This window comes from Lolium rigidum, chromosome 4, assembly GCF_022539505.1.
Source record: "Lolium rigidum isolate FL_2022 chromosome 4, APGP_CSIRO_Lrig_0.1, whole genome shotgun sequence".
NCBI lineage: Eukaryota > Viridiplantae > Streptophyta > Magnoliopsida > Poales > Poaceae > Lolium > Lolium rigidum.
This window is the reverse complement of record NC_061511.1, coordinates 121,035,757-121,051,298: the sequence shown is the minus strand read 5'-3', so window position 1 is coordinate 121,051,298 and position 15,542 is coordinate 121,035,757. Positions and strand designations below refer to the sequence as shown.

At 41.9% G+C, this 15,542-nt stretch overlaps 5 non-coding genes across 5 annotated transcripts; all 5 read right to left on the bottom strand.

The window, feature by feature from the left end:
* Positions 1 to 1,092: 1,092 nt before the first annotated feature.
* TRNAK-CUU lies at positions 1,093 to 1,165 on the bottom strand. Its single transcript has one exon. It is a non-coding gene; the product is annotated as a tRNA-Lys (tRNA).
* An 84-nt stretch (positions 1,166 to 1,249) lies between these two features.
* TRNAK-CUU lies at positions 1,250 to 1,322 on the bottom strand. Its single transcript has one exon. It is a non-coding gene; the product is annotated as a tRNA-Lys (tRNA).
* A 1,278-nt stretch (positions 1,323 to 2,600) lies between these two features.
* Positions 2,601 to 2,673, bottom strand: TRNAK-CUU. The gene has a single exon. It is a non-coding gene; the product is annotated as a tRNA-Lys (tRNA).
* Positions 2,674 to 4,151: 1,478 nt separating this feature from the next.
* TRNAK-CUU lies at positions 4,152 to 4,224 on the bottom strand. The gene has a single exon. It is a non-coding gene; the product is annotated as a tRNA-Lys (tRNA).
* A 227-nt stretch (positions 4,225 to 4,451) lies between these two features.
* Positions 4,452 to 4,524, bottom strand: TRNAK-CUU. The gene has a single exon. It is a non-coding gene; the product is annotated as a tRNA-Lys (tRNA).
* Between the last annotated feature and the right edge of the window lie 11,018 nt (positions 4,525 to 15,542).

Below are 15,542 nucleotides of genomic sequence, written 5' to 3'. Positions count from 1 at the left end.
ATGAGCTCTCCTTTCTGTTCGTTAGATATTGTGTACCACCAAGCATTTAGTAGTATTTCCATTCCAAGGCATAATGCTTGGTTTAAGAACAGCGCATAAGTGCAATTGTGAAAACAAGTACACAAGAATACTTAATTTCAGGTAACAATTGTCAATAGGCTCGACTGCCAACCTGTCTGTTTTAGTTGTTTTGAGTTTTAACCGAGACAACAATAATGTATCACGTCCAAGTCAAGAGTATAAAAGCAAATCATTTTTTCAGATACACGGAAAAATTCAGGTGCAGTAACAAAGAATCCTTGGAACCTTTTTTGGCAGAAAATCCTTGGAAACGTTTCGTAGCATGGGAAGATAATTAGAAGTAGCCAATCTTCACAGCGGGAAATATCTGATCTTCAGCAAGGCCCACATCCAGTTTAGAAAGAAAAGCTTTTTATCTTAGTTTGAATAGGTGGTCCATACTAAATGAATTTATGAATCTAGATGCAAGCTGTTTACTCGTAAATGCTTCCCTTAGGGTGTGTTTGGTTTCCCTTTGGCTTGAACCTGGGCATCTTTGGCTTTCCTTATAGAACCTGAGCATGTTTCTGAACCATGGATACAGATTGCAAGTTTATAAAATAACTAGTTGCAAAAACTCAGGAACGAGGATACAAATGGCAAATTTATGAAATAGCTAGTTGCAGAAACTCAGGAACGAGATAGAATTAAACATCAGTGAAAAAAAGCAGCTCGGTAAAAATCAGAAACACCCACCGTGCAGTTTAATTAAATAACTAGTTGCAAACACTCATGAATGAGGAGACAGATTGCAAGTTTATGAAATAATTAGCTGAAAAAAACAAAACAACTCGGCGAAAATAAGAAACGCTAGTTACAAATGGCAAATTTATGAAATAGCTAGTTGCAGAAACTCAGGAACGAGATAGAATTAAACATCAGTGAAAAAAAGCAGCTCGGTAAAAATCAGAAACACCCACCGTGCAGTTTAATTAAATAACTAGTTGCAAACACTCATGAATGAGGAGACAGATTGCAAGTTTATGAAATAATTAGCTGAAAAAAACAAAACAACTCGGCGAAAATAAGAAACGCCCACCGTGGGGCTCGAACCCACGACCACAAGGTTAAGAGCCTTGCGCTCTACCAACTGAGCTAGACGGGCATGTATGCTGGAACATGAGCAGTAAAGATAACAACACGAACTAGATTCAACGAGAAAAAAGAAAACTCAATCAAAAAGGCAAATCGCCCACCGTGGGGCTCGAACCCACGACCACAAGGTTAAGAGCCTTGCGCTCTACCAACTGAGCTAGACGGGCATTTTGTTGGACCTTTAGTCTATCAGGAAACCAGTCTTGTGCACTACTAACTTCCCATGTCAACTAGCTTCTTACAGTACACTATCAGTTTATCATTAGTTCATCACCGTGTCGGAAAACCATAGCCCAAACTCACGATTTCTCCAACAATATTACTTACTGACATGGATCGAACGGGCGAAGCAAGCAAGCAATCTCGTATTCCCGTCCCGAAGTTGGATGGATCCTGCATCGTGATGCCAAACAAAAGAGTAGATCAGGCCCCTAGAAGACTCACATCATAGACTGCAGCACCAGAGTCGTAGGCCGATATTCAGCTCGTCAGCCACAACAGTGCTTCAAGTATCAGCTGGAGGAGACCGATCGGGTGCCTCATCCGGGCTTGGAGAAGCAAGCAATTCCGACCCGAAGTTGGATGGATCCCTTCATGGGTGGTGCCAACCAAGCTCCATTCCCTTTCCAGAAAGGAGTAGATAAGAGCCAGGCAGCTGCAACAAAGATTGTAGACTGCAGCTAAGAATTCGCCTAGCCACAGCAGTGCTCCAATCCAAGGCTTGCCGATCGAAAGTTTCTCCCAGTCTGGGAGTTGGAGGAGCAGGAGGCAGGCAGACAGAACACATAGTGTGTGACAGGTGAGAAGAAAAATTTGCCGAGTGTCTCTCATGGCGTGAGACCTCGAAGTCAATCAAAAAATGGTCTCCGCCGGAATTGATGCTGGTCAATGTGGATGCTGCTATCTTCTCAGTCTACAAGAATGGGTTTTGGTGTTGTGATACGTGACCATCAGAGGAAGCTACAGGCAGCTAGTAGGGGCTTCTTTGAGCGAGTTCAATATCTTGAAATTGCAGAAGCCATGGCACTACGTCAAGCCTTGCTCTTTGCTACAAATATTGGTGTACAGAAGATCATGGTAGCATCGGACTGCTTATCTTTGATCAACAAGATCAGGTCCCTAGGCTTGGATAGATCCAATGTAGGAGCTATTGTGTATGACATTAAGAACTAGGCTATAAAGTTTGTACCTTGTACATTTATCCATGTTAATCGGTCATGTAATGAGGCAGCTCATGCTCTGGCCAAATCGGTAGAGAATGATGTTAGATCCTGTTGGTTTAATGAGTCCCCTGATGTAATTAGGACCATTATATGTAACGAACAAGTTCATGTATGAATGAAAGGGCGCTGCCCATTACCTCATAAAAAAAGGTCTGAGAGTTGGGAGGAGCAGGAGGCAGGCAGACAGAAGCACACAGTGTGCGACAGGTGAGGAAAAAATTTCGCCCACCGTGGGGCTCGAACCCACGACCACAAGGTTAAGAGCCTTGCGCTCTAGCAACTGAGCTAGACGGGCTATTTGTATGATGAAATTCCGACAACCTAAACCAATTTCGGCATCTCTAAGATCCAAAGTCAACGAACTGGCTTGCGCAAGGAAAGCAGTCGGTATTCAAACAACTATTCAGAGTTCCCAACTCTGGGTAAAGGAAATCTGTACTTGACGACTGAACCAAATCCTTTGCCTTTATTTATTCTATTATTTTTATATAATTCTTATCGGTCTATGAATATACCACAGCCGAATTGACGATATCTACATGGAGATTACTTACTGACATGGATCAAACGGACGAAGCAGGCACTTCCGCCCCTGGATGGATCCTGCATGATGGCAAACAAGCAGTTCCAATTCCTGCCAAGAAAATAGTAGATCAGCCCAGGGCAGTGACAACAAAGACTCAGATCGTAGATGCAGCTAAGAATTCGCTTACTCCATAGTCGTGGACTGAGATTCAGCAATGCTCCAAGTCTTGCCCATAGCACGTCATCGTTTTTAATGCGATAGAAAATAGACAGAGGAAACAAAGATATATTACAGAACACACTCGCATTTCGCTAACTTCGAGCCACGAGAATTAGAAGGTAAGTTGTGGCCCTCCGACGGGAACCTTGACTCTCAATAATTCCAAGCCACTACTCCTTGATAGAGTCGACGTCGAGCCAAAGCGCCGGCTCAACGTCCGAGCGCCCAAGCAATCGGGTACATTGCCCCCAAACCCTTGGTAAAGAAAAATAGTTGTATTCCCTATCTTGCGTCTGATATGGCAAAGCTCCCTATTTAGCCAGCCTTTTATAGTAAGCCAGCCATTTGTGCACACTCAATTTGGATGATGGGTCAAACAAATTGTTTTTTTTTTTTACTTAGGTGGTACCTAAGGCTTCTGTACCACTTGTATTCGCTATCTTGCGTCTGATATGGCATACAAGCGCCGTGCTGCAGTTATCAGCCCCTCCAAACAACGTTGACACAATAAAATCCGTGTTTTGGCGAAATGCGGCATAATTCAGTACCCTCGTAAAGAATGTGTTCTAGAGTTGTCTACCTCAAGCTGGCTTGCCGGACTAAAAAGTAAACTTACCTTTTTCTGTTTGGTGATATCATAAAATGAGGCAAAATATTGAAAACTAAGAAATAGAGTATACCAGGAATATGGAAAAGTCTATAATTAACAAGCAACAAAGAAAATGCGCAGGATGTGTCATCAACTTTTTGGCAGTACGAGGGAGCAAGTTATTCATGACCGAAAGAAGGAATACTCAACAATGATCTGAAGTATAAATGAGAAAATTCGTAAAGACCCTTCAAGTATGAAAAGGAAATTACTGAAGGTGATCTAGAATAATTTAACGACTAAAACTGGTAAAACAGTGGTGGACCAAAAATTCGTAAAGACCCTTCAAGTATGAAAAGGAAATTACTGAAGGTGATCTAGAATAATTTAACGACTAAAACTGGTAAAACAGTGGTGGACCAAAAATTTAAAACTGAACCGCCCACCGTGGGGCTCGAACCCACGACCACAAGGTTAAGAGCCTTGCGCTCTACCAACTGAGCTAGACGGGCAACTTGTATGGTAAAATTCCGGCAAGTTCAGGAACAATCTCTGCATCTCTAAGGTCCAAAGTCAACGAACCGGCTTGATTCTTATCAACAGCCGAATTGACATGGCGATTACTTACTGACATGGATCAGCCCAGGGCAGTGGCAGCAGAGACTCAGATCGTGGATGCGGCTAAGAATTCGAGAGGACAGAACACGCACGGTGTGTGAGAGGTAAAAAATAAAGAGATCGCCCACCGTGGGGCTCGAACCCACGACCACAAGGTTAAGAGCCTTGCGCTCTACCAACTGAGCTAGACGGGCTACTTGAACGATACAATTTCGACGAAGTCAAGAACAATCTCTGTATATCTAAGGTCCAAAGTCAACGAACTGGCTTGAACTTATCCACAGCCGAATTGACGATATCTACATGGGAATTACTTACTGACATGGATCAAACGGACGAAGGAATCACTTCCGCCCCTGGGACCTGGATGGATCCTGCATGATGGTGCCAAACAAGTAGCTTTCCAATTCCTTCCACGAAAAGAGTAGATCAGACCCGGCAAAGAATCAGATCGTAGATGCAGCTAAGAATTCGCTTACTCGGACCGTAGTCGTGGACCGAGATTCAGCGCCTCCGTCCGCCGCATTAGTGCTCCAAGTGTTGCCGATCGGGCGCCTCTCTCAGGCCTGGAGGAGCGGGAGGAGGCTTTCCGGTGGCCTTGCCGGAGTGGCTGGTGGCAGAGCACCGGAGATCCGCCACGGCGCGCAAGTCGCGAAGATGGAGCCCTGGAGTCACGGCCAAGCACTGCGTTCTCGTGGTTCTGTCCGCTTCCGCGACGTTTCGTCGCGCCGTGCCACGAGACGATCGGTGCTTGTGGATAGCGCGAGGGATAAGAGAGTTCATGATGCTGGGCTCGAAACCAAAGGGAGCTTCTGGGATTGGCCCAAACGGAAAGAACAAATTGGCTGGGCTGAGGCCTGTCCTATCTACGAAAGAAACGTCCCTGGTTCTGGGCTCAAACGACACTTAAGGTCCCTTGCATCGCTAAATAGTCGAAAATTATAATAGTAAACAAGTGATATTTTTCCCTCAAAAAAATTATATTTTTGTATAGGTACATAAAATAATTTCTATAAACGAACAAGATTTTGTTACACATGTGTTTTATTTTGGGCTACACAAAGATCACAAAAATATGGCTCAAATGGGCATTTCAAAACTAGATTTTGTTATTCACAATTTTCCTCTTTTGTGTACATCATATCTACCAAGATAATTCCATGAACCTATGATGACATACCAAACATTTATATATATACCTGTAATTTTTTCCTAAAAATATTCAGAGTGTAAAATGGGATTCTAAACTTTTGTAACAAACATGTCAGTGTAGCCCGAGCTCCATCCATATATATGCAATTTTCCGCCCATTGTTCCCCTAAAAAAAGAACTAGATTAATCTGAATTTGAATTCAACAAGTATACTCTAGACCCTAACAAAAACAAGCTATGTTTTAGACCGGGTAGCAATTATTGCTTCACTTCCATCCAAAGAGTGGGGTTTGACTTCGATCGAAGGGTACATGATGAGCGATATCCTCCATACTCGGTGATCCCTCTTTTTAATGAAACCGTATGTATAATTTCGATCCACCCAACATGTTTTCTTTTTTGAAGACTACCCTACAAGCTCAAGTATTTATGCCCAAGAAATATTGTAGTTCTAAATAGATATTGCACTGCTTATTGATCTTTACTTTGAGCTAAAATTTGTCTAAATCTGTTGGAGATATGCCCAAGAGGCAATAATAAAGTGGTTATTATTATATTTTTGTGTTTATGATAAATATTTGCATCACATGCTATAATTGTATTAACCGGAAACATTAATACATGTGTGTTTTGTAAAAATATAAGAGTCCCTAGTAAGCCTCTTGTTAAACTAGCTTGTTGATTAATAAATGGTTATAGTTTCATGATCATGAATATTGGATGTTATTAGTAACAAGGTCATATCATTGGGTGAGTTATGTGATGGACATACACCAATAGTAAGCGTATCATATGATCAAGTCATTTAGTTCGTTGTGCTTCAAGCTTTAAGATACATAGTAACTTAATCATTCGACCATGAGATCATGTTAATCATCTACACCGGATGGATGCTTTGATGACACCAAACACTACTTCGTAAATGGGTTGTTATAAAGATGACATTAAGTGTTCGAAAAGTAAAGGGTTGAGGCACGTGAATCAATAGCGCGATTTGTCCATCCTAATGACGGATAGATATACTCTGGACCCTTGATGACCCACAAGTATAGGGGATCGCAACAGTCTTCGCGGGAAGTAAAACCCAATTTATTGATTCGACACAAGGGGAGGTAAAGAATACTTATAATCCTTAACAACTGAGTTGTCAATTCAGCTGCACCTGGAAAAGCACTAGTAACAGGGGTGATGTGAAAGCAGCAGTAATATGAGAGCAATAGTAACGAGTAACACGGCAGCAGAGTAATAGTAATATGAGAGCAATGGCACCGAGAAAATAGTTGATACTACTTCCAATGTCATGTAGAACGAGTATATGATGATGACGGATGGACCGGGGTTCCCGGCTATCTACACTAGTGGTAACTCTCCAATAACAAGTGTTGGGTGAACAAATTACAGTTGGGCAATTGATAGGATTGAAATAGCATTAAGACAGAACATCAAGATTATTAATAATGTAGGCATGTTTTCCATATATAGTCATACGTGCTCGCAATGAGAAACTTGTACAACATCTTTTGTCCTACCAGCCGGTGGCAGCCGGGCCTCAAGGGAATCTACTGGCAATTAAGGTACTCCTTTTAATAGAGCACCTGGAGCAAAGCATTAACACTTGGTGAAAACATATGATCCTCATATCACGGCCTTCCTCCTCGGTTGTCCCAATTTCGTCACTTTGGGGCCTCGGGTTCCGGACAGCAATATGTGCAAACAACTTGTAGATACAATCTAAGCAATAAGTATAGAGCTTAAATCTAAGATCATGCCACTCGGGCCCTAGTGACAAGCATTAAACACAACAAGATTGCGAGCAACAATAACTTCACAAACTTTATAGATAGACTAATCATAATGTAACAATCCATCGGATCCCGACAAACACAACACCGATTACATCGGATGAATCTCAATCATGTAAGGCAGCTCATGAGATCATTGTATTGAAGTACATGGAGGAGAGAATACCAACTAGCCACTGCTAGAACCCGTAGTCCATGGGGGAACTACTCACGGAGCATGATGGCGGCGGTGGCGTCGATGGAGATGGCTTCCGGGGGCACTTCCCCGTCCCGGCAGGGTGCCGGAACAGAGACTTCTGTCCCCCGAAACGGAGTTTCGCGATGGTGGCGGCGCCCCGGAGTCTTTCTCGGAGTTTCGTCAATCGGTATCGATGTTTTAGGTCGGGACGGCTTAAATAGGCGAAGAGACGGAGTCGGAGGGGCCACGGGGCCTCCTCACGGTGAGGGCGCCCCCTTGGGCCGCGCCGCCCACACTTGTGGGGACCCCAGGGCACCCCTCTGGTCCCACTCTGGCTTTCTGGAAGCTTCCGGGGAAAATAAGGTTCTGGGCGTTGATTTCGTCCGATTCCGAGAATATTGCCCGAACAGCCTTTCTAGAACCAAAAACAACAGAAAATAGGAACTGGCACTTCGGCATCTTGTTAATAGGTTAGTTCCGGAAAATGCATAAAAACATTATAAAGTGCAAGCAAAACATGTAAGTATTGTCATAAAACAAGCATGGAACATTAGAAATTATAGGTACGTTGGAGACGTATCAAGCATCCCCAAGCTTAGTTCCTGCTCGCCCTCAAGTAGGTAAACGATAAAAAGAATAATTTCTTGAGTGACATGCTACTTACATAACCTTGATCATAGTATTATAAAGCATATGAGATGAATGCAGTGACTCAAGGCAATGATCTATAGTTGCTAGCAAATAGATAACATATAGCAAAACTTTTCATGAATAGTACTTTCAAGACAAGCATCAAAAAGCCTGACATAAGAGTTAACTCGTAAAGCAATAAATTCAAAGTAAAAGCATCGAAGCAACACAGAGGAAGATTTAAGTTTCAACAATTGCTTTCGACTTTCAACATGCATATCTCATGGATAATTGTCAACACAAAGTAATATGATGAATGCAAATAAGCAAGTATGTAAGAATCAATGCACAGTTGACACAAGTGTTTGCTTCTAAGATGGAAGGAATAGGTAAACTGACTCAACATAAAATAAAAGAATGGCCCTTCGCAGAGGGAAGCAGGGATTAAATCATGTGCTAGAGCTTTTTAAGTTTTGAAATCATATAGAGAGCATAAAAGTAAAGTTTGAGAGGTGTTTGTTGTTGTCAACGAATGGTAGCGGGTACTCTAACTACCTTATCAACCTGACTTTCAAGAGCGGCTCCCATGAAGGACGTTATCTCTACCAGCAAGGTAGATCATCCCTCTTCTCTTTTGTTTACACATGTACTTTAGTTTTATTTATGGATGACACTCCTCCCAACCTTTTGCTTACACAAGCCATGGCTAACCGAATCCTCGGGTGCCTTCCAACATTCACATACCATGAAGGAGTGTCTATTTGCAAAATTAAGTTGCTTACTGATGAATCAGAGCAAAACATGTGAAGAGAATTATTAATGAAGGTTGATTAATTGGGGGCTCGGAACCCCGCGCCAGCTCTTTTTGCAAAATTATTGGATAAGCGGATGTAGCCACTAGTCCATTGGTGAAAGCTGCCCAACAAGATTGAAAGATAAAACACCACATACTTCCTCGTGAGCTATAAAACATTGACACAAATAAGGAGTAATAAAGTTTTGAATTTTTTAAAGGTAGCACATGAAGTATTTACTTGGAATGGCAGAAAATACCACATAGTAGGTAGTTATGGTGGACACAAATGGCATAGGTTTTGGCTCAAGGTTTGGATGCACGAGAAGCATTTCCTCTCTGTACAAGGCTTTGGCTAGCAAGGTTGTTTGAAGCAAACACAAGTATGAGCCGGTACGGCAAAACTTACATAAGAACATATTGCAAGCATTATAAAACTCTACACTGTCTTCCTTGTTGCTCAAACACAATTACCAGAAAATATCTAGACCTTAGAGAGACCAATCATGCAAATCAATTTCAACAAGCTCTACGGTATTTCTCCACTAATAGGTTTAAACTACATGATGCAAGAGAAACATGATCTACTTGAGAGCTCAAAACAATTGCCAAGTATCAAATTATCCAAGACATCATGAGGCATTTTCTGTTTCCAACCAAATATCAATAAGTGCAATAGCTTCCAACTTTTGTCATTGAACATTAAAAGTAAAACGAAGAACACAGGTGTTCATATGAAAAAGCGGAGCGTGTCTCTCTCCCACACAAGGATTGCTAGGATCCGATCTTATTCAAACATAAACAAAAATAAAAACACACAAACGCTCCAAGTAAAGAACATAAGATGTGACCGAATAAAAATATAGTTTCAATAGAAGAAACCTGATAAGTTGATGAAGAAGGGGATGCCTTGGGCATCCCCAAGCTTAGACGCTTGAGTCTTCTTGAAATATGCAGGGATGAACCACGGGGGCATCCCCAAGCTTAGATTTTCACTCTTCTTGATCATATATCATCCTCCTCTCTTGACCCTTGAAAACTTCCTTCACACCAAACTTCTCATAAACTTCATTAGAGGGGTTAGTACTCAAAAACTTTAATCCACCTTGGCCCTGTAGTGACACATTGCAAGAACTCAATAAAACATTAGCTACGGTGCTCTCCACGTCTAGAAAGCCTCCCTTAAAGTCCACAAGAGACAATGCAAAAACAGAGACGTAATCGTCAAAACAGAACGACCGATAAACACGAATTTTTAAGAGGTACTTCCGTTGCTCAAATAAGAAAACTCAAAACTAATGAAAGTTGCGTACATATCTGAGGATCACTCATGTAAATTGGCAGATTTTCTGAGTTACCTACAGAGAATCATACCCAGATTCGTGACAACAAGAAATCTGTTTCTGCGTAGAAATCCAAATCTAGCATCAACATTCTATTAGATACTTCACTTGGCACAACATTGCAATAAAATAGAGATAAGGAGAGGTTGCTACAGTAGTACCAACTTCCAAAACAAAACAAAACAAAACAGTAGCAAAATAAAGACATGGGTTATCTCCCAAGAAGTGCTTTCTTTATAGCCATTAAGATGGGCTCAGCAGATTTAATGATGCACTCGTAAGAAATAAGAGTTGAAGCAAAAGAGAGCATCAAGAAGCAAATTCAAAACACATTTAAGTCTAACCCACTTCCTATGCATAGGAATTTTGTACACAAATAAATTCATGAAGAACAAAGTGACAAGCATAAGAAGGTAAAACAAGAGTAACTTCAAAATTTTAAGCATATAGAGAGGTGTTTCAGTACCATGCAAATTTCTACAACCATACTTTCCTCTCTCATAATAATTTTCAGTAGCTTCATGAACAAACTCAACAACATAACTATCACATAAAGCATGCTTTTCATGATTCACAAACACATAATTTTTATCAAGCTCAGAAATAATAGGATTAAAACTTTCAAACCCACTTTTATCAATTACTCCCTCTGTTCCATTCTATAGTGCCTATAGTTTTTTGGCACGGAAATTAGCGCAAGAGTATTTTTTACACAAGACCCCTAGCTAAACGATTTGAGATCAATGTAAAATTTGAGAAATCCATATCTTACTAACTTACCATAACAAATTTGGGACCTGAACGATTTGGGAGCTGAACGGGGAGGGGGCAATTGAAAAAAAGCTAAGCTACAACCTTATATTCTGAAACAAATGCCAAAAAATCTATAGGCACTATAGAAAGGAACAGAGGGAGTATATAACAAGATGATTGATCAATCTTAAAAGATATGGGACTCCTAGATAAAGTCATGATATCTCCAATCCGATTTTCATTAGTAGTACAATTAATATTATCAAGTAACATAGGACCATCATCTAGAGATTTATCATAAACATTTGCCAAGCAAAACTCTTTAGTACCATGCATTTCGACATCAGGCACAAACAAAGCATTATCATAAGATTTATCAAAATAGCATAGATTATCATAGATAACAGGAGCATAATTATTCTCACAAGTTTTACTCATAGGGAATATTTCAAGAGAATCCACAGGAACATAACATTCAACCTCCTTTGGTAAGAATGGAGGGCAATCAAATAGTGTAAGAGATAAAGAGTTACTCTCATTAGAAGGTTGGCATGGGTAGCTAATCCATTCTTCCTCCTTTTGTTCATCACTCTCCTCTTCTTTTTCATCCAATGAGCTTTCGGGTTCATCAATTTCCTCCTCTTTTTCATTCAATGAGCTTTCGGGTTCATCAATTTCTTCCATCGGTTCCTCGCAAATTGTGAGTGCATTCTTGTGCATTAATGAGTCTCTCTTTATAATCAATGATATAAGGATTATCACTGTAGCTTTCTACGCAAAAATTAAGAATAGAAGAGACATAATCTTTAAGGTCCTTACAAACAACACAAGTTTCATAATTTTTAGCCATGAAGGATTCTATCTCGGAGGCTCCCATAAATATGACAAATTGTTCTACCTCTTCGAACCCATAATGAATATAGCAATTCCGATTATAGTTCTTAATTAAAAATTCCTCACTAAAGCCACATTGAAATTTAAGATGTTTAGTATCCTGTTTAGAGCAACAGTTTATATCATGGCGTTTAAGCAAGATCTTAGCAATTGTTTTCAATTTTTCTATCACAGCTCTCATAACTTCTCCCGTTCTTGATTCTCTATAGTTATTATATAATTCTATAAGCTCCAAATAGGTTGTAGGTTCTCCCATAATAGCAGTTTTTAATTTTTAGGTTTTTCAAATTTTTATGGATTTTTGGGTATATGAGGAAAATAAAACAAGACAAAAACAAACTACACAAAAGTAAACTAAGCAAAATAAAACTAGACAGAAATAAACTAAGCACAAATAAACTAGACAAAAGTAAACTAAGCAAAACAAAATAAAATAAAACAGAGAGAGAGGTAGAGTGTACTCCCCAGGTGAACTTATGAGTAGAGTTATGCCTCCCGGCAACGGCGCCGTGAAAATAGTCTTGATGACCCACAAGTATAGGGGATCGCAACGGTCTTCGCGGGAAGTAAAACCCAATTTATTGATTCGACACAAGGGGAGGTAAAGAATACTTATAATCCTTAACAACTGAGTTGTCAATTCAGCTGCACCTGGAAAAGCACTAGTAACAGGGGTGATGTGAAAGCAGCAGTAATATGAGAGCAATAGTAACAGTAACACGGCAGCAGTAATAGTAATATGAGAGCAATGGCACCAGAAAATAGTTGATACTACTTCCAATGTCATGTAGAACGAGTATATGATGATGACAGATGGACCGGGGTTCCCAGCTATCTACACTAGTGGTAACTCTCCAATAACAAGTGTTGGGTGAACAAATTACAGTTGGGCAATTGATAGGATTGAAATAGCATTAAGACAGAACATCAAGATTATTAATAATGTAGGCATGTTTTCCATATATAGTCATACGTGCTCGCAATGAGAAACTTGTACAACATCTTTTTTCCTACCAGCAGGTGGCAGCCAGGGCCTCAAGGGAATCTATCGGCAATTAAGGTACTCCTTTTAATAGAGCACCGGAGCAAAGCATTAACACTTGGTGAAAACATGTGATCCTCATATCACAGCCTTCCCCTCGGGTTGTCCCAATTTCGTCACTTTGGGGCCTCGGGTTCCGGACAGCAATATGTGCAAACAACTTGTAGATACAATCTAAGCAATAAGTATAGAGCTTAAATCTAAGATCATGCCACTCGGGCCCTAGTGACAAGCATTAAACACAACAAGATTGCGGCAACAATAACTTCACAAACTTTATAGATAGACTAATCATAATGTAACAATCCATCGGATCCCGACAAACACAACACCGATTACATCGGATGAATCTCAATCATGTAAGGCAGCTCATGAGATCATTGTATTGAAGTACATGGGGGAGAGAATACCAACTAGCTACGGCTAGAACCCGTAGTCCATGGGGGAACTACTCACGGAGCATGATGGCGGCGGTGGCGTCGATGGAGATGGCTTCCGGGGCACTTCCCCGTCCCGGCGAGGTGCCGGAACAGAGACTTCTGTCCCCCGAAACGGAGTTTCGCGATGGTGGCGGCGCCCCTAGAGTCTTTCTGGAGTTTCGTCAATCGGTATCGATGTTTTAGGTCAGGACGGCTTAAATAGGCGAAGAGACGGAGTCGGAGGGGCCACGGGGCCTCCTCACAGTAGGGGGGCGCCCCCCTTGGGCCGCGCCGTCCACATGTGTGGGGCCCCCAGGGCACCCCTCTGGTCCCACTCTGGCTTTCTGGAAGCTTCCGGGAAAAATAAGGTTCTGGGCGTTGATTTCGTCCGATTCCGAGAATATTGCCCGGACAGCCTTTCTGGAACCAAAAACAACAGAAAACAGGAACTGACACTTCGGCATCTTGTTAATAGGTTAGTTCCGGAAAATGCATAAAAACATTATAAAGTGCAAGCAAACCATGTAAGTATTGTCATAAAACAAGCATGGAACATCAGAAATTATACGTACGTTGGAGACGTATCAACCCTCTCGGTGGAATGACATCCAATTAGCTTGCAAGCATGTGACTGGATCACAAGGGATATCATATCACGGTACGAGTAAAGAGTACTTATCGGTAACGAGGTTGAACTAGGTATGGAGATACCGACGATCAAACTTCGGAGAAGTAAAATATTGCGAGACAAAGGGAATTGTTATTTTATGTGAATGGTTCTTTCGATCACGAAGTCATCGTTGAATATGTGGGAGCTATTATGGATCTCCAGGTCCCGCTATTAGTTATTGAATGGAGAAGAGTCTCGATCATGTCCGCATAGTTCTCGAACCGTAGGGTTACACACTTAGGGTTTGATGTCGTTTTAAGTAGATATGGAATATGTAATGGAGTTCGAATGTTGTTCGGAGTCTCGGATGGGATCCATGACATCACGAGGAGTTCCAGAATGGTCCGAAGAATAAGATTTATATATAGGAAGTCACTTTCCAAGTTTGGAAATGATCCTGTGCATTTATGGAAGGCGCTAGAATGTTCTAGAAGACTCCAAAATAAATCACTATGGAAGGTGGAGTCCTGGATGGACTCCACCAACCCTAGCCGGAAAACCAAGAGGGCAGGTGGAGTCCACGGTGGACTCCACCACCTTGGCTGGCCAAAGGAGAAGGAAAGGGAGCAATCCCACTTCCCCTAGGTTTCCCCCTTATGGTAGTTTTTGGAGTTGGACTTCAAATTGGTTTTGGGGCAACCCTAGTTTTGGAGAGGGGAGGAGGCCGGCCACCACAGAAGCCGCACCACCCAAGGGCACCCAAGGCCGGCGCCCCAAGTTCCCCTCTCCCAAACCCTAGCCACTCCCTCCTCCATCTCCTCCCGCGGTGCTTACGGCGAAGCGCTGCTGGCGGGATTCCGAGGAGGATCTACTACATCCGCTTCTTGCTGGAACGGAGATAAGGACGTCGTCATCAACACCGAACGTGTGACCGAGTGCAGAGGTGTTGCCCGATTGTGGCACCGTCAAGATCTTCTACGCGCTTTTGCAAGCGGCAAGTGATCGCCTACATCAACCACGAGATTTATCTCGTTGATCTTCACCTCGTTGCTACCATCTACTAGATTAGATCTTGGCTTGTTATTCGTTCTTGCGGTAGGAATTTTTTGTTTTATATGCTATGACTCCCTACAAAATCAACCAAGGATGTTTGTACGTCTCCACTCCATATCTGATGCATCTTCGTGAGTAATTTTTATGGGATTCATAGCATAGAAAAAAATTCCTACGGATACGAACAACGGCCAAGATCCAAACTACAAGATGCAAGTAGTGAGAGAGATATTGACATCTACATAACCTTGTAAATTTGCTAAGAAGAAGCGTAAAAACACGGTCGATCTAGTCGTACTTTCTTCACGGTCCAATCTGATCAACACCGCAACGTACATCGCCTCCTAGATGTGCACACATTCAGCTTGATGACGTCTCCTCCTTCTTGATCCGGCAAGGGAGGTGGAGAGGTAGATGAGATTGGATCCACAACACGCCGGCGGTGGCAGTGGTGGAGGCGGTGCAATTTCTGCAGTGCTTCGCCTAAGCAATAGTAGTATTGGTGGAGGTGGAAGAGAGAAGGGGGCGGCTAGGGTTTGCGGG